This window comes from Anabrus simplex, chromosome 13 (assembly GCF_040414725.1).
Source record: "Anabrus simplex isolate iqAnaSimp1 chromosome 13, ASM4041472v1, whole genome shotgun sequence".
Classification (NCBI taxonomy): Eukaryota; Metazoa; Arthropoda; class Insecta; order Orthoptera; family Tettigoniidae; genus Anabrus; species Anabrus simplex.
The window spans coordinates 12226283-12250020 of record NC_090277.1 but is presented as its reverse complement, the minus strand read 5'-3'; positions in this window follow the sequence as shown (position 1 = coordinate 12250020).

Sequence of the window (23738 nt, the reverse complement as noted above, 5' to 3'; positions counted from 1 at the left end):
CAGTGGCCTTATGAATTACCCTGAAATCTCCCATTGTAATAAACACACTACGGGAGGCATAAAACCGCAATGCTATTAGTAGCTGACTGAGAGGTTCTACAGCATGATTTCTGAAATAGAAGGAAGTTACTTATTTTCTAAAATTTACACTTTTGACATTCAAACAGTTCGAAACATGTTTACATTCCTACATTTTCGTTGCATCTTTTATTGTAGCACCAATTTGCTGGAATAGGGTTATGACAGTCTGTTTTGAAAGGCTAAACCTGTTTAAAAACTCTGTTTACATTCCATATATGAAAGTGACGTGACCTTGCTCGAAAAACTCGTAGTGCCCGTGGTCGTTCAATAATTTGAACCATCGCTTAGTATTTCTTCAAACCCCTCAAAAATATCCATTTGTTCTGCCATGTTGTTAGGTTATGTATTCTTAAACTTCAGTTTAAACGGTAGATGAGTGGCAGTAAAATTAATCTTTAGTTAAACTTAAGATTTAAGTTCTTTAATACACGACTAACAGATAAAGCGAAGTTTAAACTGAACCAACAGTTTAAACCTCTATTATAATACCGGCCCTTAGCAAACAGAGTAGGGATCCCGATATTAAGAAAAATGTAAAATTAAGCCATTTCGTCAATTGTGCCGAAAGGTAAAGGGCTAAAGGGCCCGGAAATGTTGGATGGCTCTGTTCAACTTAAACGACAAATTTCGAAAATCACTTCCGTTCTAAATGAAGTTCGGGTTTCGTTACTCGTTCTCTTTTCGATTGAAATCCTAGCCATGTGATCCTTGGTTCAATACCCTCAGGCGTATCTTTATTTTTTTCAAAAATGTCCACACCGAATTAGTTATTTTCTTTTTCCAATTGACTTTGCGTCGCAGCGACACAGATAAGTCTTATGGCGACGAAGGGATAGGAAAGGCCTAGGAGTGGGAAGGAAGCGGCCGTGGCCTTAATTAAGGTACAGCCCCAGCATCTGTCTGGTGTGAAAATGGGAAACTACGAAAAACGACCTTCAGGGCTGCCAACAGTAGGGTTCGAACCCACTCTCTCCCGGTTGCAAACTCACAGCTGCGCGTCCCTAACCGCACGGTTAACTCGCCCGGTCGAATTAGTTATAAGGGCTTAAGTCAAACTCTGCATTGACTCGTAGTGGTAGAAAAAGGCAAACTATTAATTTAATCGACCGGATAATGATGATTAAGAAAGGGATTGTAATTTTTAGGAATAAATAAAGAGTGTATTCTCATACTTTTTACAATATTTTATTTACGTAAAGTTGGTCTCAACATTGACTCGGTTCCCTGACTGTAGGTTGACCAGGACAGTTGGGCCAATGATCATCCCGTTCTTGGCCTGGTGCTTCCATTTACCGCCAATCCAGACACGGCCATCATGCTCTCATGCTCTCCACCCGAACTGCGACACTCTTGATGGCTTCCCTCCGTTCTGAACATGACAGACCATGGAGATCAGATATCCACTTATTAGACGGGGTGTATTCTTTACGTAATGCGCCCCTTGGGGGGGGGGGGGGATTCGTACCAGTGCCAAAAATCACGTTCACGCAATTCGGTACGAACAGGATGGAAGGATAATTGGCGGTAATAATAATAAGAATAATTTCGTGTGGCTATTTCTAGCCGAGTGCAGCCCTTATAGGCAGATCCTCCGATGAGGGTGGGCGGCATCTGCCATGTGTAGGTAACTGCGTGTTATTGTGGTGGAGGATAGTGTTATGTGTGGTGTGTGAGTTGCAGGGATGTTGGGGACAGCACAAACACCCAGCCCCCGGGCCATTGAAATTAACCTATGAAGGTTAAAATCCCCGACCCGGCCGGGAATCGAACCCGCGACCCTCTGAACCGAAGGCCAGTACGCTGACCATTCAGCCAACGAGTCGGACATAATTGGCGGTAGGAACGGCTGCATGGTTTGAGGGTTTGTAGACTTATTTATTAGAAATGAAAGATAAATATTATATGTTTAATAAATTGTATTCTATAGAATGCGGGTCTGTGATATGAGACATTATTTAAGAGTTGGGAGTAGGCTAATATTACGAGCAAGTAAAAGCAATAACTTGATGTGCCGGGATCACTGCTCGACACAACATTCAAATTAAAATGATGTTTGAGAAAATCATCCTCCAACTCAGCGTGTGACGTCAATCTTTCTTTTCCATTCTTAAATTTGTTATTCTACGCAGGTGACCACGACAGCCAATGAGAGTGCGAGTCAACACAGAGTAAGCCACATATTTAGCACGAATTTTTAATTTGAAGGGCTATTTCATGAAGTCTGCGTTCCAGATCGTTTTCTTTTTTTCTCTCTCAATTGAAACATTACACATAATCGCAAGCGATATGAACGTTCTACCCAAACACTAAAAGCGTATTAACAATTTTCGTTCCATGTTCGGAGGAACGTAAGTCTACGTTGAAAAGCACACAATATGAAAAACACCGGTGAAATGAAACACAATAAATTACTTGTAGACTTGAAAGAGTCCCGGTGCAAGTATCTGGAGCTGACGGCGCACTGTGAGGATGGATGGACTCTAATGATGAAGACCACACACGGCGTCAGCCGTGGAGCCATCGAAACTAACCAAATGAAGGTTAAAATCCCCAATCCCGGCCGGGAACTGAACCCTGGATTTCTTGGACCAAAGGGACACATTAAAAGTTGGAAATTTATTCAACATCTCTTTAGAAAATTATTGCTATCACTAATCTCTCTTCCTGCAAATGGCTCAACTTTTCCTCTTCCTGTCTCCTTGCTGAACTTCTAAAGAGATGAGATTTTCCTGTTTTAGGCACCGCATGTGTTTTTGTCTCTGATAAAATTAGCTCTAATAAGAGAAGAGTGTCTCGTTCATTTGCCACCTTCAAAATACAAACAGCCATCATGTTATGTCAGCTGTCAGAGAGAACAGACGTTTTGTGAGTTACGGAGGTAAATAAAAGATCGATCTGTCTGGTATTAATTAGAGGTTTTCAACTCGCTGACAGGTTGCACTGTGCACTGCTCCACCGCGGGGCGAAATTGTTGTAATTGGATACAATGGAAGCTGCTCGGTGTAAAGTACCCATCCCACTGGAGCGTTGATAAGAACTGCTAACCCGGTGTGCTTGCGTAACATCTGCATTAGCCGGTACTTTTTGTAGTCGACAGCAAACATGCGAGACGCACATAGTGAGCTGACGGGAAGGACAGGCTACATTCCCCGTCTCCAGGGACGAGCACGTGATAGATAACCTCTTTGTCCCATCCTCTGCCCTGTAAGGCTCCGTAGTTTGTAAACCACGGTACTTGTGCAGTGAGACACGTGATTCACTGAGAGATTGTGATTATAAAGAGCACAGCGGCAATATTATTCATGGTCTATGAGCAACAAATCACCAGCAACAGTGTGCCAAGGCATGCGGCGACCTCCTGCACATGAGCACAGCTGGGCTACTTGGAGGAGGGGTGTTGGAAGATTTAGAGAAACAGACAGAACTCTGTGATTGGCCGGAAATACGAACTACCCTACACATGTGTACTACACTTCAACACCTCGTTTAAGCGACCAAAGAGCGAATTGCTATCGCTGATTGTTGGATCGACTCAGTGTGACCTCATAACATATAAATCTGTAAAGTGCCATCTATATTGTAACGTCAATATTTGTGTAAATGTTTTTGTTTCAAGACTCTGACACATAATAATAACAAGTGTTTATTATTGAAACATATTTTTTTCAATTCGCTCTACGTCGCACCGACACAGAAACGTCTTATGGCGATGGTGGAATAGGAAAGGTCTAGGAGTGTGGAGAAAAAGTACCGTAACCTAAATTAACGTACAGCCTCAGTATTTGCCTGGTGTGAAAATGAGAAACCACGGGAAAAGATCTTCAGGGCTGCCGACAGTGGGGTCCGAGCCCTGTATCTCCCGAATGCAAGCTGATAGTTGCGTGACTCAAACCAAGCAGCCACCGCACTTCAAATAAAGCACGAATGCTATAGTACTTCCCAGAAATCGTTTGCTGAAGTTCCGTGTACACACACGTGGCATACGACTGTTTATCGAGCAAGCGATGTTTTGTTTTAGACTTTTAAACATTTACTGTATCCTCCAACTTTAAACAAACCCCTCTATTTCGTTACCAAACCGTTCTTCAGTTCAGTCGTGTGGCCTCCGCTGTTGCTAACAGGGTCCAATAAGCAAATCGACGTTCCGTTTTGCGTTCCCCAACTCACCGCTCGCTCGCCAGTGCTGCCACCTGTCTCTGGACGACTCATTCATTCACAAGCAGCCCGTGCGTGACCCGCGACCTGGTATCGACCAGCTGAGGACGTAATCAAGTTACAGTCGCGGCTGCTCAGAGCGCCACTTGGTTTTCAATGACCATTCCGCGTAGGCGGGCCCTGCCGGCAAAACTTCCTATTATCCACCCAATTACTCATTAAGAACACTGGCATACTTCCTGGGAGGGTTTGGCTAATTTCGAACTGATTAGATCGAAATTGACGTAATTTACTAATAATTCGTATCGACATTGCATGGCAAAAGTGTCTCAATTGCGCTGGCAACGGATCCCGCTAAACTCGCGACCCCATGTATCTTATATCCCTCAGCCAATAAGAGTGTTTAATATTTAATATATTCTGCGCTGTACGTCCATAATTTCTAACGTAGACTTACGTTCCTCGACAAGGAGAACATGGAAATAAAAACGTTAAGGCGCTTTTAATGTTTGGGTAGAACGCCGAGAGTACAGCGGAGCCTCAATATCACCTCGGGAACTAAATTTTATTTCGAGTTATCGCACATAGCACATAATTGAATCACATGTATATTCAGGCTTATACGGAATACACTATTTTAACAGTATTTACAAGCAAACTGTATTTTATGACATCACTTGAATTATAACCCTTGTTAGTAGTATAATTGGATGGTTCGGCGGCCTCCTCCTCCTCCGGCTCTCGGAAGAGGCCTCCTCCTCAGCCAGTGGCCTCTCACCTCCTCCTCAGCCAGTGGCCTCCCAGTGGCCACCTCCACCTCCACCTCAGCCAGTGGCCTCCCAGTGGCCTCCTCCACCTCAGCCAGAGGCCTCTTCCAGTGCTGCCAACTTAACCTAACTAGCGCGAGATAAACAAAGCCACGTGCTTTTTGACAGACAACAACGCACCGCTAACCTCAGTACTGCCATCTTGACGGGCCTAAACCTCAGTAGTGCCAACTTAACCTCACAAGCGCGAGGTAAACAAAGCCACGTGCTTTTTGACAGCCACGTGCTTTTTGACAGATTTGTAAACAAAGCCACGTGCTTTTTGACAGCTGTCATCGACAACAACGCATCGCAAACCTCAGTACTACCATCTTGACGGGCCTAAACCCCAGTAGTGCCAACTTAACCTAACTAGCATGAGGTAAACAAAGCCACGTGTTTTTTGACAGCCACGTGCTTTTTGACAGATTTGTAAACAAAGCCACGTGCTTTTTGACAGACAACAACGCATCGCAAACCTCAGTACTGCTATCTTGATGGACCTAAACCTTAGTGGTACCAACTTAACCTCACTAGCGCGAGGTAAACAAAGCCACGTGCTTTTTGACAGCTACGTGCTGTTTTGACAGCTGTCATCCGCCATCTTTAAACCACAAAGCACTGTGCTGCCCTCTATATCGCAGTAGCTGCAAAATTCGTCACCTGTCATCGACAGTGCTGCCATCTTGACGGGTCTAAACCTTAGTGCTACCAACTTAACCTAACTAGCGCGAGGTAAACAAAGCCACGTGCAGCTGTCATCCGCCATCTTTGAGCACAGTGCTGCCCTCTTTAGCTACTTACCTTTGAAATGTGGTGGCGGATAATTTGAAAAATGCTTTTTGACAGCAGCCATCTTGCATCGCAAACCTCAGTGCTGCCCTCTTTAGCTAGATACCTGTGGTAGCAGACAATTCCACGTGACAGCAGCCATCTTTAATCAAGAGAGCACCGTGCTGCCCTCTATGTGGTGACGGCAAATTCCACGTGCTCTTGTTTGGAAACAAACTCACGTGCTTTTTTTGACAGCTACCATCCACCATCTTTAATCAACAGAGCACAGTGCTGTACTCTTTAGCTAGATACCTTTGAAATGTGGTGGCGGCAATTTGAAAAATTCTATGTGCTCTTGTTGGGAAACAAAGCCACGTGCTTTTTTGACAGCTGTCATCCGCCATCTTTAATCAATAGAGCACTGTGCTGCGGGCAATTTCGTTAGCTGTCATCCGCCATCTTTAATCCAGAGAGAACAGTGCTGCACTCTATGTGGTGGCGGTAAATTCTATGTGCTCTTGTTTGGAAACAAATTCACGTGCTATTTTCTGACAGCTGTCATCCGCCATCTTTAATCCAGAGAGAACAGTGCTGCCCTCTATGTGGTGGCGGTAAATTCCACGTGCTCTTGTTTGAAAACATACTCACGTGCTTTTTTGACAGCTGTCATCCGCCATCTTTAATCCAGAGAGAACAGTGCTGCACTCTATGTGGTGGCGGTAAATTCCATGTGCTTTACAAACCTATGTGCTTTTCTGACAGCTGTCATCCGCCATCTTTAATCTAGAGAGAACAGTGCTGCACTCTATGTGGTGGCGGCAAATTCCACGTGCTTTACAAACCTATGCGCTTTTCTGTCATCCACCATCTTTAATCTAGAGAGAACAGTGCTGCACTCTATGCGGTGGCGGCAAATTCTACGTGCTTTACAAACCTATGCGCTTTTCTGTCATCCACCATCTTTAATCTAGAGAGAACAGTGCTGCACTCTATGTGGTGGCGGCAAATTCTACGTGCTCTTATTTGGAAACAAATTCTACTCGCTCTTCAGCTGTCATCTACCATCTTTAATCAAGAGAGCACCGTGCTGCCCGCTTTGTGGTGGCGGATAATTTGAAAAAATTCTTTTCGACAAGCAGCCATCTTTAATCCAGAGAGAACAGTGCTGCCCTCTTTAGCTACTTACCTTTGAGGCGGTTAATTTGAAAAATTCTTTTCGACAAGCTGCCATCTTTAATCCAGAGAGAACAGTGCTGCCCTCTTTAGCTACTTACCTTTGAGGCGGTTAATTTGAAAAATTCTAGCTGCCATCTTTAATGAAAAGGGCATCGTGGTGCTATCTTGCGGGTAATATTTTACGTCACAGCTGTCATCCACCATCTTGCATTGCTAACCTTAGTGCTGCCCTCTTTAGCTACTTACCTTTGACAAGCTGTCACCCGCCATATTGCATCGCAAACCTCAGTGCTGCACTCTATGTGGTGGCGGATAACTTGAAAAAATCTTTTTGACAAGCAGCCATCTTTAATCAACAGAGCACCGTGCTGACATCTTTAGCTACCACCGTCTTACATCGCTTACCTCGCTGCTGCACTCTATGTGGTGGCGGTTAATTCGAACAAGTTTAATCACGCATCGGGTAAGCTAGAGTAAGCACGTGCTGCAGTGATGACGTTATCATGCATGTTTAAACCCGTTCGTTTACTAAAAGCTTTAGTCTTCGGGAAACAGTGATAGAGTGTGGAGTGCAAACATGACGAAAACATTAATAGTTGATGTGCAAGGCTTTAAAGTAAACGGAAACAAGTTTGTGTTTAAAGAGGTGGCTGTGTTAGATTGCTGTGTGTTGTGGGCACCAAAACTTGTTAGTTTAGTATTTAGTCCACCGTTCCCTTACTGTTTGCAAACAGATGAAGATAAAAAGCAGACTCAGTAGATTGAAAACAATTTAGGTTTGAAGTGGGAAGAAAAAGGAATACCTTATCGTTTTCTACCTTTAATGATGAATGCACATTTGTCAAGAGCAGATCTTGTTCTTTTAAAGGGTTGTGAAAAGAAAGAATGGTTGCGTGATTTTCTACCATCATCATGTGAAGTTATCGACATGCATGAATTGGGGTGCCCATCATTTAAAACTCTTCCGAAAGAGCATAGTAGAGAAACAACTAAACAGTCTTTACAACATGTATGCATGCTCTTTGATTGGTTGTGTCGCAGTGCATGTCGGGAAGTGAACAACATATGTAAAGTGCAGTGTCGAAATAACCTTAGTGTAAAAGAAACATTTGTAGAGTAAAGACATCATGTCATTTCTAACAGATACTAAGTGTAAGGCAGTTGAAAAGGCGATCGTAAAGTTTTATGCATGCAAAAAGAAACTAAACACTTTTACTGAAGAAGAGTTAAATGCATTACCAAAGGCATTTTTGGTCAATGTAGCTGCGAATGCTGTAAAGAAGATTTGGGATAAGGTGCCTCGTGAGTGGACTCAAGATCCTGTTTTGTCAGAGCTTCAAACGTGTAGTTTACATCATGAACACGTGAGTTTTGCTAGAAGACCTTCTGTGAGACAGTGCCGTACATGTCAACTAATTAAACTGTATCACGGACCTAAAACTAACGAGTTGTCTTCGCTTATAAACACTTATCATGGCTGTGGAGAGAGTAAACAAGGAAAAGGTGAAGAAACGTGCTGGGAGAAAGATGAGGAAGCATGTTGGGCGTGGACTCATCAATAGAGTGATTGATCTTCTTTTCTTCGTGCTTCATCTGCCCTGCGGCCCTAGAACACGTTCGCCTGATACGTAGTTACATGCTGCCTGCATAGAGTGTAGCTGTTAAAATCTGCTTCGTAAAGTTATGCTGTGTGTGTGTGTGTGTATGTGTTATTACCTAGTGCTTTAGCTGCTCAGAAGAATATAGCAGCACTTGTCGTTGTTGGTGCAATAAAACGAAAAACTGAGTGACAAAGACCGTAACATGAACAAAGGATAAAAATGTATGTATATAGTCTAAAATAAATATGAATTGTCAAAACATATTACAGGTGTTGTTTAATCCTACAGCATGTCCTAGTGACTTAGAAGAAAGGAAACGTAGAGGATTAAAAGAAAACACACATAAGATTTAAAGTACATCCTCTTTATTAATCCATGAATTAAAGCTGTTATTAAAACCAAGCCATTTAACATACAGTTTATTGCCACGACGTCGAATAACACGTTCAACTAAATAGTGATCAGGATATTTTGTTTTCTGCAGTTCTTCGATGTAGAATCCTCCTTCAATAGGCTGTCCTCTGAGATCGCGAAGTAAATACGTAACTGGATTAGTAAGCTTAACACTTCTGATTTGAAAAATTTCAGTGCTCCAGTTAGGTGTGTATCCTTTTGCAAAGATAGACTTGTGTTTGCTGATGCGAACGAAATCACCTTCTTTAAAGCGATAGCGACGTGGATCAGCTGTTTTGATTACAAGATGAATAGCATCTAGACGAGGTGTATTCTTTGTAACAAGACGTGGCTTTGTTCCGATAGTGCGATGAGGTGTATCGTTGTAGGTAGATAAAAGTCTAGGTAGCAGATCAATCCAACGATATGAACCTTGCGCTGTAAATTCTCGCCACATCATTGTTTTGAGTGTACGATTAAAGCGTTCTACAACACTTGCCTTGAGATTACTGAACGTAGAGTAGTGTTGAATGCCAAGTAACTTGAGGTAAGAAGAAAAATCCTTGTTGTAAAACTCTTTACCTTGATCAGTTTGAAGAAGCCTTGGGCAGCGTTTCGATTCTTCAACAATATGTTTAAATGCTTCTTTAACTTGAGCTGCTGTTTTAGAACGCACGGGTTGTGCAAAAGCAAACTTTGAGTACACATCGATAACAGTAAGTAGATACTTATAGCCCTTATTACTAGAAGCATATGGAATCATTTCTACTAAGTCTGCTTGCCAGAGATCATCTTTTCCTCGTGTAATAACGCGTCTGCGACAGTAGGTGCGACGTGCTGGTTTATGTAACTCATGTGCGATGTTTACCTTTACAGGTGAGATCTTCTCTTGACGAGCCATTATAAATAATACCGGCATAACGTAGTTCTCTTTCTATTTCTAGAATTTCTGATCCGTGACCAGTGTGACCAGCCTCTTGCGATGCTCTTAAAAGTTGTAATCGTTCAACGAGTAAGTTTGGGTCATTCCAGTATCTTACACCCACATACGGCAACAAAGGCTTGTAGATAACGTCTAGACTACGTGCAGTCGGAAACAGCTTAGAAATAAACTCACGATACTTGTAACTCTTATTCGCATATACAGCTTCTGTTCTCTTGTAATTACGTCGTGTTGCATCGGTAGCAAAAAGTATTGCTTTATACTTTTTAAGATCATCTTGTAAAATTATATCCTTGTCAGGTATTCGTGAGAAAAGAAGTTCTAAGAGTCCTTTCGTAGGTTTATAGGTAACACCTTTTACAATGAGTTTGTTGCTATTAATCTTAACATTTGAATTTCCTATCCGGAAACAGTCATCTTCGTAGCGAATACCATAGGTAGTGTCAGTTTGTCCTATAAAAAGTTTTTCTATATAAGGTGCAAAGAGAGATCCATAGGTATCTTGAATAAAAGTTCTAAACTGATTGCGATATTCTGGTGTAATCATAACCTCAGACAAAGATGGTAGATTTTGCGTCGATGTAGTAGGTGTTTCTGCAATAACGTCTGTAGTTAAAAACTCAACACGCTTAGATGGTGATGCATCATTAAGTTCTTCTTCTTCTTCTTCTTCCTTATCTTCCTCTTCTTGATCTACATCCTGCTTCTTCTCTTCCGTATCTTCTTCATGCTTTTCTTCTTCATGCTTCTCTTTATGATATGATGTTTGCATAGAAGCAAAACTTGAAGTAGACTGCGGTAATGAAGTAGAATTAAAAATTTCTTTGAGTGGTGTACTTAGTTGTGTTTTTAAAAATAAATCCGTGTCTGCTTGAATACGTTTAAGCTCTTTAAATTTCCGTCGAATATTGTTTCGAGGTTGGATGATATGTTTTGTGATCTCCTTGCTAGATGTTAACATGATGGTGGTTTTTAATCAAGTAGTTACTGTAATTCTGTGTTAATGCATATAAAATGATCGAAACCCATGCGATATCGTCCATGCTGTACATCACTTTCTTTATCAATAACTAAAAAGCTGTAACGGTGTAATGACCAACATTTAGCACACATACGTTTAAAGTCATCGAATGTCATATCAGTGTTAACATGATCGTTATACACATGTCGCATGTTGCGCTCATCTTGCCGAAAAAGCACAATAACATTTGCGTTGTCGCGTATCAACTGCTTGGGCACACGAGAATAGGTTTGGCACAAATAGATGCAATCAACATATTTATGTCGACCCATACTAAAGAATGCACGAATAACGTTTTGCTGTTCTGTTGCGACATCATCAAAGATCATTAGAGAATTAGGAAGCACATCGTCTGGTGATGGTACTTGCTCATGTGAATTAAATTTAAAATATCTTATTCCATCTTTAACTAGATCGTGCATTACAGTTTGTAGAATAGTATATAGCGGCTGATAGAGTGACTTTGCGAAAACGTAAATATTCTCGAATCGTATACCATTTACAGAAGTAATAAGTGTGAGTAAAAGATTTGTTTTACCGCATCCCGACGGACCTGATATAATACATCGCACAGTAAAAGGAAACAACGTTCCATGACGTTTTCTTGTAGTTGTACTAGAACTAGGTAAGAGATGTGGTACAATGTCGGTAACAGGTAGCGTGTCTTGCTGCTTTATAATCTTCATGATAACTGAATCATAAAGTACGTAATAGTAATATATATATATATTAAACGAAACAAGAGGCAACGGTTAGTTTATGATTTGCTCTTGACTAGTAAAGTCGTGTCCAGCATGGTGAAACAACGATATCCAAACGACATGAAGAAGAAGAAGAAAGTAAAAACTGTTGGATGGAAAGATGTTATAAAGGCTGCGCAAAAAGCTATTCGAGGGGAATACAATCCTCGTGTAGCTATTACTAAGGCGTTACGCGCAGCAAGAGCGAGAATTTCTCCAAAGTGCAGAGCAATATTTAGTAAACGTGCGCGAATTATTCCTGTACCAAAACGAGGAGGATTTCTTCCTGCGCTGTTTGCTGGCTTAGCAGCTTTAGGGTCATTGCTAGGTGGTGCTAGTGCTGTAGCGAGAACTGTCAAAGCTGTAGAAGAAGCGAAACAACAGTTGAAAGAGAGTGAACGTCATAACAAGACGATGGAGGCAATTGCGTTACGAGGCAAAGGTGTGAACATGAAGCTAGCGCCATACAAGAAAGGGCTTGGTATCTACATTTCTCCAAAAAACGTCTACTGAATGCACTGCCATATCGAGCTCTAACGCATGATGAAGTTTTTACGTTTGCTAAACAACTAGGAATTCATTATTTTCGAGGAGTGTATATGCGTGATCAACTACCAGCACGTCCACGTGAACGTGAAAGTGCCGTAATTAACTTGGACGACAGTCGTGGACCTGGAACTCATTACGTTGCTTACGTAAAACGTAAATCTAAAGTATGGTATTTTGATAGCTATGGAGATTTACCTCCTCCTTTTGAGCTCATACGTTATTTCGGAAGCAGTGCAGACATTGTTTACAATAAAAACCGTGTGCAAAACTTTAATACACGCATGTGCGGACGATTATGTCTTATGTTCTTATATCAAACCCAGACAGTAGAGAAAGTGTATTAGTGTCTACGTGATGACGAACAGTGAAAGAACGTTTGCTGTACGTGGAGAAGGACCTGAAACAACCATCTATTTTAATCCGCCAATCGAACTTGGTTATCAGCCGCATAGTCTTGGACTAGTATCGTTTGAAAGCTACAATAAAATCTATAATGTGCGTGATGGTTTAAACAAGTTCTATTACGATGAGTATGTGCTAACACTACCCTCAGGTAGTTATACAGTAGATGATATTCACGACTATATTGAAAGTACGTTAATTGATCAGTTTGGGGAAGATAGTTTTAGTAATCATAATTACAAGTTCTCAATCACTATAAGCAACATTACGCACAAATGTGTTATTGAATCATCATTTAAGATTGACTTCAAATCACAACCTGATTCGATTGGTCCACTGCTTGGATTTTCATCGAGGGAGCTCCTACCGAACGTACGTTACGAGTCTGATCAACCTATAAAACTCTTCGATGATTATAATGTGAACATTACTTGTAATATTATTACAGACTTGAATAGTAATCTACAACCTTCGCACGTCCTGCACGACTTTATTGTTACAGAGGAACGTGGATATACTATTTGTGAGAAACCAGCAGTAGTTCTTTATCATCCTGTGTCTGTAAAACACATTAGCAACATTACTCTTAGACTTGTAAATAAACATAATCAGCTTATTCATTTAGATCAGCACGCGTACGTAGCTTACAAACTACATCTTAAACCAGTATGAAAACCAACTATAAAACACGGTGTACATTCCGAAGGCATACTACATGTGTGCAGAGACTCATCGAGTTAACAGATACCCATAAGCAGATACTCCAAGATTTAGGATATACACTACTACAACAGAATGGAAGAAATGCTAGACATTACGAATACAGTAGAAAGTCGTGAAGGTGTAGTACGAAGTGAGCTTCATTCTTATCAACATTTTACGTTTGGATTAAATAACAATGATGAAATTCATTTTATTATTAATCAACAAGATGTTTACACCTTACCACACGAAAGCTACCTCTATATTGAAGGACGATTAGAAAAGTCTGATGGAAGTGGACCAAGCACTTCACAACTAAACAACCATGCTCTAGCTTTTCTCTTTTCTGAAGCGCGATATGAAGTAAATAATGTTGAAATAGATCGAACGAAGAATGTTGGTATTACAAGCGCAATGAAACTCTACCCTTCTTTCTGTGATGAAGAAAGTAATCTTTTTGCGGATGGCTGGATGGTGTCCAAAATCTACTAACAACTGGATGATTAATGAGGATGGAACTTTTACGGGTATGTTATCACTGAAAGATATTTTTGGATTCGCAGAAGTCTTTACACGTATTATAATCAACGTAAAACAAGAGCTTATTCTAATCCGTGATCGAAGTGATTACAATTCTCTTAAAGCAGTGGAAACACCTGTAGAATCGAAAATAACACTGCATCGTATTCTGTGGCGGATCCCACATGTAACCTTATCTGATCGTGAAAAACTTCGATTGCTCAAGATTGTAGAAAATGATACACCATTACCTATACGTTTTAGAAGTTGGGAGCTGCATGAATATCCTGTGTTACCACCTACAAACAAGCATAGCTGGGCAGTTAAAACATCACGTTTTACTGAGAAGCCCTTGTACATTATTTTTGGATTTCAAACTAATCGTAAATTCAATCACGAAAAAGATAGCTCACTGTTTGATCACTGCAAATTAAGACACGTTAGACTATATCTCAATGGAATTACGTATCCCTACGAAAACATCGACATTAACTTTGAGAAAAATAAGTTTGGGATGCTCTATGACATGTTTTGTAAATTTCAATCATCGTATTATCAGAAAGAAGATCGTCCGCAATTTACACCTCAAGAATTTAAAAATAAAGCACCGATTGTAGTTATAGACTGCTCTTATCATGAAGAATCTATAAAAGAATCTCCAGTTGATATTCGTTTAGAATTTGAAACATCTGAAAACATTCCTGCTAACACAGCAGCCTATTGTCTTATTATTCATATGAGTGATGTTACTTACCATCCGCTAACGAATATTGTTACGAGACTATAAATAAGAATAGATCTTTATCATTTTCATTAGTGTGTGGTTCGACATCGTACGCTATGGAACAAAACTGTAAATGTGCATGCTGTTTGCATGCTCATACGCAACATCTTATTTATGTTTCACGAGTGAGTGAGGCTATTAAGATGTTCTATAAACGTAGATCATCGATACCGAAACATCTTATTCAATACTTACCACCAGGATTTTTATATACGTACGCTGCCTCTTACGTACATAATTTTTGGGACATCCTTCCTCTACACTGTAAGATGTCAATCGAAGTAGCTTTATGCAGAACTTGTGAGCGACATTACAAGCATCGAGGATAAAATGGTGATGATGATTGGGATGGACCAAATCCGAGGATTGAACACTGTACACAGTGTATGAATGAACTTTCTCTAGTACTTCATGATGATGATGATGATTCCGAAAAGGAATAACAGCAAGGTAAGAAGTACATGATCTTCTCTGTAAAGCATAACATACTTAGTATAATATATTTCTAAATGCTTTGTTTAATTTGAATGTTGCAGGAGGCATTTCGGAAGCATACGTTGTTAAGAAGCACACCAACCTTGTCAGCAGCAAAAACGAACACTGTTGTAGTACATTTGTAAATAAATATTTGATCGCATTCAAAAAATGTTGTACTTATTGCATTGCTTTACACCGACTTACTCTTAAGAAAAACGATCAGGTCTAAACATGCACAATGACGTCATCACAACAGCACTTGCTTACTCTAGCTTTCCCGATGCATGTTTAAACTCGTTCGAATCTACCGCTACCACATCCCTTTACATCGACTTACTCTTAAGAAAACGGACAAGTCTAAACATGTATGATGATGTCATCACAACAGCACGTGCTTACTCTAGCTTACCCGATTAAACTTGTTCGAATTAACCGCCACCACATAGAGTGCAGCAGCGAGGTAAGCGATGTAAGACGGTGGTAGCTAAAGATGTCAGCACGGTGCTCTGTTGATTAAAGATGGCTGCTTGTCAAAAAGATTTTTTCAAGTTATCCGCCACCACATAGAGTGCAGCACTGAGGTTTGCGATGCAATATGGCGGGTGACAGCTTGTCAAAGGTAAGTAGCTAAAGAGGGCAGCACTAAGGTTAGCAATGCAAGATGGTGGATGACAGCTGTGACGTAAAATATTACCCGCAAGATAGCACCACGATGCCCTTTTCATTAAAGATGGCAGCTAGAATTTTTCAAATTAACCGCCTCAAAGGTAAGTAGCTAAAGAGGGCAGCACTGTTCTCTCTGGATTAAAGATGGCAGCTTGTCGAAAAGAATTTTTCAAATTAACCGCCTCAAAGGTAAGTAGCTAAAGAGGGCAGCACTGTTCTCTCTGGATTAAAGATGGCTGCTTGTCGAAAATAATTTTTTCAAATTATCCGCCACCACAAAGAGGGCAGCACGGTGCTCTCTTGATTAAAGATGGTAGATGACAGCTGAAGAGCGAGTAGAATTTGTTTCCAAATAAGAGCACGTAGAATTTGCCGCCACCACATAGAGTGCAGCACTGTTCTCTCTAGATTAAAGATGGTGGATGACAGAAAAGCGCATAGGTTTGTAAAGCACGTAGAATTTGCCGCCACCGCATAGAGTGCAGCACTGTTCTCTCTAGATTAAAGATGGTGGATGACAGAAAAGCGCATAGGTTTGTAAAGCACGTGGAATTTGCCGCCACCACATAGAGTGCAGCACTGTTCTCTCTAGATTAAAGATGGCGGATGACAGCTGTCAGAAAAGCACATAGGTTTGTAAAGCACATGGAATTTACCGCCACCACATAGAGTGCAGCACTGTTCTCTCTGGATTAAAGATGGCGGATGACAGCTGTCAAAAAAGCACGTGAGTATGTTTTCAAACAAGAGCACGTGGAATTTACCGCCACCACATAGAGGGCAGCACTGTTCTCTCTGGATTAAAGATGGCGGATGACAGCTGTCAGAAAATAGCACGTGAATTTGTTTCCAAACAAGAGCACATAGAATTTACCGCCACCACATAGAGTGCAGCACTGTTCTCTCTGGATTAAAGATGGCGGATGACAGCTAACGAAATTGCCCGCAGCACAGTGCTCTATTGATTAAAGATGGCGGATGACAGCTGTCAAAAAAGCACGTGGCTTTGTTTCCCAACAAGAGCACATAGAATTTTTCAAATTGCCGCCACCACATTTCAAAGGTATCTAGCTAAAGAGTACAGCACTGTGCTCTGTTGATTAAAGATGGTGGATGGTAGCTGTCAAAAAAAGCACGTGAGTTTGTTTCCAAACAAGAGCACGTGGAATTTGCCGTCACCACATAGAGGGCAGCACGGTGCTCTCTTGATTAAAGATGGCTGCTGTCACGTGGAATTGTCTGCTACCACAGGTATCTAGCTAAAGAGGGCAGCACTGAGGTTTGCGATGCAAGATGGCTGCTGTCAAAAAGCATTTTTCAAATTATCCGCCACCACATTTCAAAGGTAAGTAGCTAAAGAGGGCAGCACTGTGCTCAAAGATGGCGGATGACAGCTGCACGTGGCTTTGTTTACCTCGCGCTAGTTAGGTTAAGTTGGTAGCACTAAGGTTTAGACCCGTCAAGATGGCAGCACTGTCGATGACAGGTGACGAATTTTGCAGCTACTGCGATATAGAGGGCAGCACAGTGCTTTGTGGTTTAAAGATGGCGGATGACAGCTGTCAAAACAGCACGTAGCTGTCAAAAAGCACGTGGCTTTGTTTACCTCGCGCTAGTGAGGTTAAGTTGGTACCACTAAGGTTTAGGTCCATCAAGATAGCAGTACTGAGGTTTGCGATGCGTTGTTGTCTGTCAAAAAGCACGTGGCTTTGTTTACAAATCTGTCAAAAAGCACGTGGCTGTCAAAAAACACGTGGCTTTGTTTACCTCATGCTAGTTAGGTTAAGTTGGCACTACTGGGGTTTAGGCCCGTCAAGATGGTAGTACTGAGGTTTGCGATGCGTTGTTGTCGATGACAGCTGTCAAAAAGCACGTGGCTTTGTTTACAAATCTGTCAAAAAGCACGTGGCTGTCAAAAAGCACGTGGCTTTGTTTACCTCGCGCTTGTGAGGTTAAGTTGGCACTACTGAGGTTTAGGCCCGTCAAGATGGCAGTACTGAGGTTAGCGGTGCGTTGTTGTCTGTCAAAAAGCACGTGGCTTTGTTTATCTCGCGCTAGTTAGGTTAAGTTGGCAGCACTGGAAGAGGCCTCTGGGTGAGGTGGAGGAGGCCACTGGGAGGCCACTGGCTGAGGTGGAGGTGGAGGTGGCCACTGGGAGGCCACTGGCTGAGGAGGAGGTGAGAGGCCACTGGCTGAGGAGGAGGCCTCTTCCGAGAGCCGGAGGAGGAGGAGGCCGCCGAACCATCCAATTATACTACTCTTGTTATAGTAACTTTAGTATATAGAGTAGTGAAGCAAGAAACATACCTCCGTTAACACCTTTGGAAAAATATCCGTTAGTCTCTTCTGTTTGTTACTGTTAACCTTTCCTCCCTTCAAGTTGCAAGTTCTCGTCAAAACCACGCAGCCGAGATTCGTAAATGGAGCTTGTCATCCGCGACTTTGGGGGTTGACCGCTAATTAATTCACACCGAGAAACAGCAAAGCTTCGCCGATTTTCCGATCATCTCAAGTTTTAGTTTTTCGGCTCCCGTCATATTAGCTCCCAGCGTCACTGTAAACCTTTCTTTGCTTGTTAACTGTCCCCCAGAAACCACAAATGCCGCATTGCACAGTTAATGTTGCAAAAAATTCGAATTACAGAGTATTTTTTGCTTTAAGGCAGGAAATACTTGCTTCGAGAAATTCGTTTAACCGAAAGAGGTGATTAACTATTTCAAAAAACAAATTGAAAACATAGAGCATAGTTCTCAGGAAATAGCGCTTCAAAGTAAGACAAAATTCGTGCTAAATATGTGATGCACACACATAAGATGGCGCTGCATTGACTGGCGCGCTCAGCTGCCATCGTGGTCAGTTGTAGAGAATAACACATTTAATAATGAAATCTTACTTTTACACCCGATCTGTTAAATTCTCATATCACAGACCCACACTACACCGAGTTATTATCCACATTCCAAGTGTAGCACGTTCTAGAGAATACAATGTATTATCCGCTAATATTTGTGGTTTGTTTCTAATAAGTAAGTCTGCGGAACTCTCAGAACCCTACAGCCGTTACAGTAGGGGCAGTCTACCGCCAATTATTTTACTGTTGTCTTTTCAAAGCAGCATGTAAAAACTCAGATGCATCTCAAAAATCGAAATAAAAATCTACGCCCCCAAGTATTTCCCCAAAATACTCGTTTTGTAATTATGTCTTATTATGCCCCTTAAGATCAAGCTAAACGCAAAGCAAACCGTATTTATTTCTTTCTTTCTTAATCTGTTTTCCTTCGGACTCAGCGAGGGATCCCACCTCTACAGCCTCAAGGACAGTGTTCTGGAGCGTGAGACTTTGCGTCGGGGAGACCAGTACCCCGCCCAGACGGCCTCACCTGCTATACTGAACAGGGACCTTGTAGGCGATGGGAAAATCGGAAGGGTTAGACAAGGAAGAGGGAAGGAAGCGGCCGTGGCCTTAAGTTAACCATCCCGGTATTTCCCTGGAGGAGAAGTGGGAAACCACGGAAGTAGTATAATGGGAGAGTTCGGCCGCCGCCACCGCCACCGGGCTCCCAGAGGCCACCTCCACCACCACCACAGCCAGAGGCCTCCCAGATGCCTCCTCCACCACCACCACCACCACAGCCAGAGGCCTCCCAGAGGCCTCCTCCACCACCCGCGGGAAATTTATAAACAAAGCCACGTGCTTTTTGACAGCTGTCATCGACAACAACGCATCGCTAACCTCAGTACTGCCATCTTGACGGGCCTAAACCTCAGTAGTGCCAACTTAACCTAACTAGCTCGAGATAAACAAAGCCATGTGTTTTTTGACAGCCACGTGATTTTGACAGACAACAACGCATCGCTAACCTCAGTACTGCCATCTTGACGGGCCTAAACCTCAGTAGTACAAACGTAACCTAACTAGCGCGTGGTAAACAAAGCCACGTGCTTTTTGACAACTACGTGCTTTTTTTGACAGCTGTCATCCGCCATATTTAAACTACAGAGCACTGTGCTGCCCTCTTTATCGTAGTAGATGTAAAATTCGTCACCTGTCATCGGCAGTGCTGCCATCTTGGCGGGCCTAAACCTTAGTGCTACCAACTTAACCTCACTAGCGTGAGATAAACAAATCCACGTGCAGCTGACATCCGCCATCTTTAATCTATAGAGCACCGTGCTGCCCTCTTTAGCTAGATACCTGTGGTGGCAGGCAATTCCACATGACAGCAGCCATCTTTAATCTATAGAGCACAGTGCTGCCCTCTTTAGCTACTTACCTTTGAAATGTGGTGGCGGATAATTTGAAAAATGCTTTTGACAGCAGCCATCTTTGAGCACCGTGCTGCCCTCTTTAGCTAGATACCTGTGGTGGCAGGCAATTCCACATGACAGCAGCCATCTTTAATCAAGAGAGCACCGTGCTGCCCTCTATGTGGTGGCGGCAAATTCTACATGCTCTTGTTTGGAAACAAACTCACGCGCTTTTTTGACAGCCGTCATCCACCATCTTTAATCAACAGAGCACAGTGCTGCACTCTTTAGCTAGATACCTTTGAAATGTGGTGGCGGCAACTTGAAAAATTCTATGTGCTCTTGTTTGGAAACAAAGCCACGTGCTTTTTTGACAGCTGTCATCTGCCATCTTTAATCAATAGAGCACTGTGCTGCTATCATGCGGACAATTTCGTCAGCTGTCATCCGCCATCTTTCATCCACAGAACACCCTGCTGCCCTCTTTATGACATGTAGTAGCGGGTAATTTGAAAAGTTCTGTTAGCTATCACCCGCCATCTTTAATCAAGAGTGCACCGTGCTGCCATCTTTAGCTAGATAACTTTGAAATGTGGTGGCGCAAATTGAAAAATTCCACGTGCTCCTGTTTAGTAAACAAACTCACGCGCTTTTTTGTCAGCTGTCATCCGCCATCTTACATCGCAAACCTCAGTGCTACACTCTTTAGTTGAAATATGGTGGCGGATAATTTAAAAAAGAAAAATTCTACAGCGGCCATCTCTCGACGCTATTTGCACAAGATGGTGGCTATACATGACTCCTTAAAGGTGCTTATGCAAGATGGCCGCTATACATAGGTTCTTATGAGACGCCCTTGGGATGCTTGCGCAAGATGGCGGTTATACAAGGTTCCTTATGAGACACCCTAGGGATGCTTGCGCAAGATGGCGGTCGCTCTTATGAGGCGGCGTAAGGGTCCTTGCACAAGATGGCTAGAGACGCCCTAAGGATGCTTGCGCAAGATGGCGGACGCAAGATGGCGGCTATACACGTCTCCTTATGAGACGCCTTAAGGGTGCTTGCGCAAGATGGCTGCTGCTCTTATGAAGAAAGCTAGCTTAGAGGCTAACGCGTCGTGCTAGTTCGATTCATTAAATTTGGGGCTTAAATGCAAAATGTTAAATATCTCGAAAGCGGTGCATCGTAGAGCAAAACGGACAAAAAATTTTCTGCCCAGTACCTCGGTTCGCAGTACGAGGAACAAGAAAAACATAGTCTAATGATGAGATTAACGGTTCGGTTCCTACTTAGGCCCTTTGGCATTCGCTCTGTTTTAGCTTGTATTGAAGCAAGTCTTCGTAACAAGATCAGGTTTAGCTATGGTAGAGAGTATAACGTACCGTGCAGGTTCGATTCATTAAATTTGGGGCTTAAATGCAAAATGTTAAATATCTCGAAAACGGTGCATCGTAGAGCAAACCCCGATACCTAGGTTTGCAGTATCAGGAACATGATAGCATAAGAAAAACATAGTCTAATGATGAGATCGACGGTTCGATCCCTACTTAGGCCCTTTGGCATTGGCAGCTATCTAATTCTACAAGATGGGGGGCTATACATAGCTTCTTACGAGGCAGCTTAAGAGCGCTTGCACAAGATGGCTGCTGCTCTTATGAGACGCCCTAGGGGTGCTTGCGCAAGGTAGCAGCGACAAGACGGTGACTATACACAGCTCCTTATGATACGGTCTAGAGGTGCTCACACAAGATGGTGGCTGCTCTGATGAAGAAAGCTAGCTTTGCATCGTGCAGGTATCTTTACAGCACTAAACCTCATACCTTTGAAATGTCGTGGTGGGTAATTTGGAGGCGGAGTTACCACCCTAAGGAAGGGAGAATGTTGGGAAATAATCTATACGAATATAGCTACTCGATCGACTATATACTACAGATGGATGACTTAGGTGAGGGTAAGCGCTTACTTAATAATACCTACACGACGTAATTCATACTCTACTTCAAAAATATTTTCTTTGTACTGTGTGTAACCAGCATCATGATAGGCTCTTAGCAGTTGTAAACGTTTTACGAGTACGTTGGGGTCTTTACAGTACCTTATATCTACATAGGGTAACAGAGGCTTGTTGTGAACTTGGAGTCTATATGCAGACAGTTGATGTGCAGGGACTTGTTTCGATGTAATACGTGCTTCAGCAGTAGCGTTTCTAGGTACAAACTTAACTTGTTTCGATAGCGATGAAGCGTTGAAATTTCCTTCTTCTTTACCTTGCATCTCTTCTTGAGATGTTTGCACTTCGACAGAACGTGTAGTAGGCTTAGGAAATGAAGTAAAATCATCAAGCTGTAATGGCAATGAAACATTCAGATTTTCTTCTTCTTCTACTTCCCCTTTACTACTGTTTCGATCAACATCATTATCCTTATTATCATAATCATGATCTTGCCTCTCTTTATCTTGAAGTTTGTGTTTAGTAACAGAACTTGCAGCAGGCCTAGACAACAAGGGAGAATTAAAAATCTCTCGCAGAGGTGTACTTTTTAAACATAAATCAGTGTTCGCTGGAATATGGTTGAGCTCTTTGTATTTTGTTCCCGATGAAGCTACATTACACGCGGCTTCATGACGTTGAGCGTTGTATGCGTTCTTGAACGCTCTCCTAAAATGTTTGCATTGAAAAATTGTCCTACATGATATCTCATGACGTCTCCTGTGATAGCTTCGGGAAAATGCTTTTCCACACTCTTCGCAAATATACCTAGAAATAGGTTTTTCCATGACGGACTTTTATCTTCTGCTAACAGATTCTTCTTTAAATCTACTTGACATTTGTTACTCTCTACTTCGATGATGCGAACAGCTTAGCGATTAACATTAAACTAACACAAAAGCGTATAACCAAGGTAGCAACAGTAAGGTTTAAGCCCATCAAGATGGCAGGAGTGAGGTTAGCGACGTTCTGCTGTTGGATTTTAAATTCCGCGCTATAACATGCATAAGGTGCCAGCCTTGAGGTTTACTGCCGTAAAGATGGCAGCAGTGAGGTTAGCGACGCTCTATTGTCCTTCAAAGTGAGGTTAGGGTTCGTTAAGAAGACAGCTGTCAAAAAAGCACGTGGCTGTCAAAGAGCACGTGGTCGTGACGTGACGGTCACGTAATCAATCCTTAGCTCAACGTCGTTAAGAGCGGCATTGGGATTAGCTATGTTTAAAAATCTTAGGAACAGAGCAGCAGTATGAATAGCCATGTTTAAAGCGTGTAGACATCTCCTATCGATTTTAGATGCATCAAATATCGCACTAATCTTCTTCCGCTAGATCGTGCTGCTATCTTAGCACAACCTATACGCATGACCTTAAAGTACAAAGAATAGCTATGTTTCAAAGCGTGTACACATCACCTGTCGATTTGCATGCATCGACTATCATACTAAACTTCTTCCGCTAGATTGTGCTGCTATCTTAGCATAATTTATACACATGAACTTAAGGTACAGAGAATAGCCATGTTTCAAAGCGTGTACACATTATCTATCGATTTTGCATGCATCAAATATCACACTAAACTACGTAAAACGTTTACAACTGCTAAGAGCCTATCATGATGCTGGTTACACACAGTACAAAGAAGATAGTTTTGAAATAGAGTATGAATAACGTCGTGTAGGTATTATTAAGTAAGCGCTTACCCTCACCTACGTC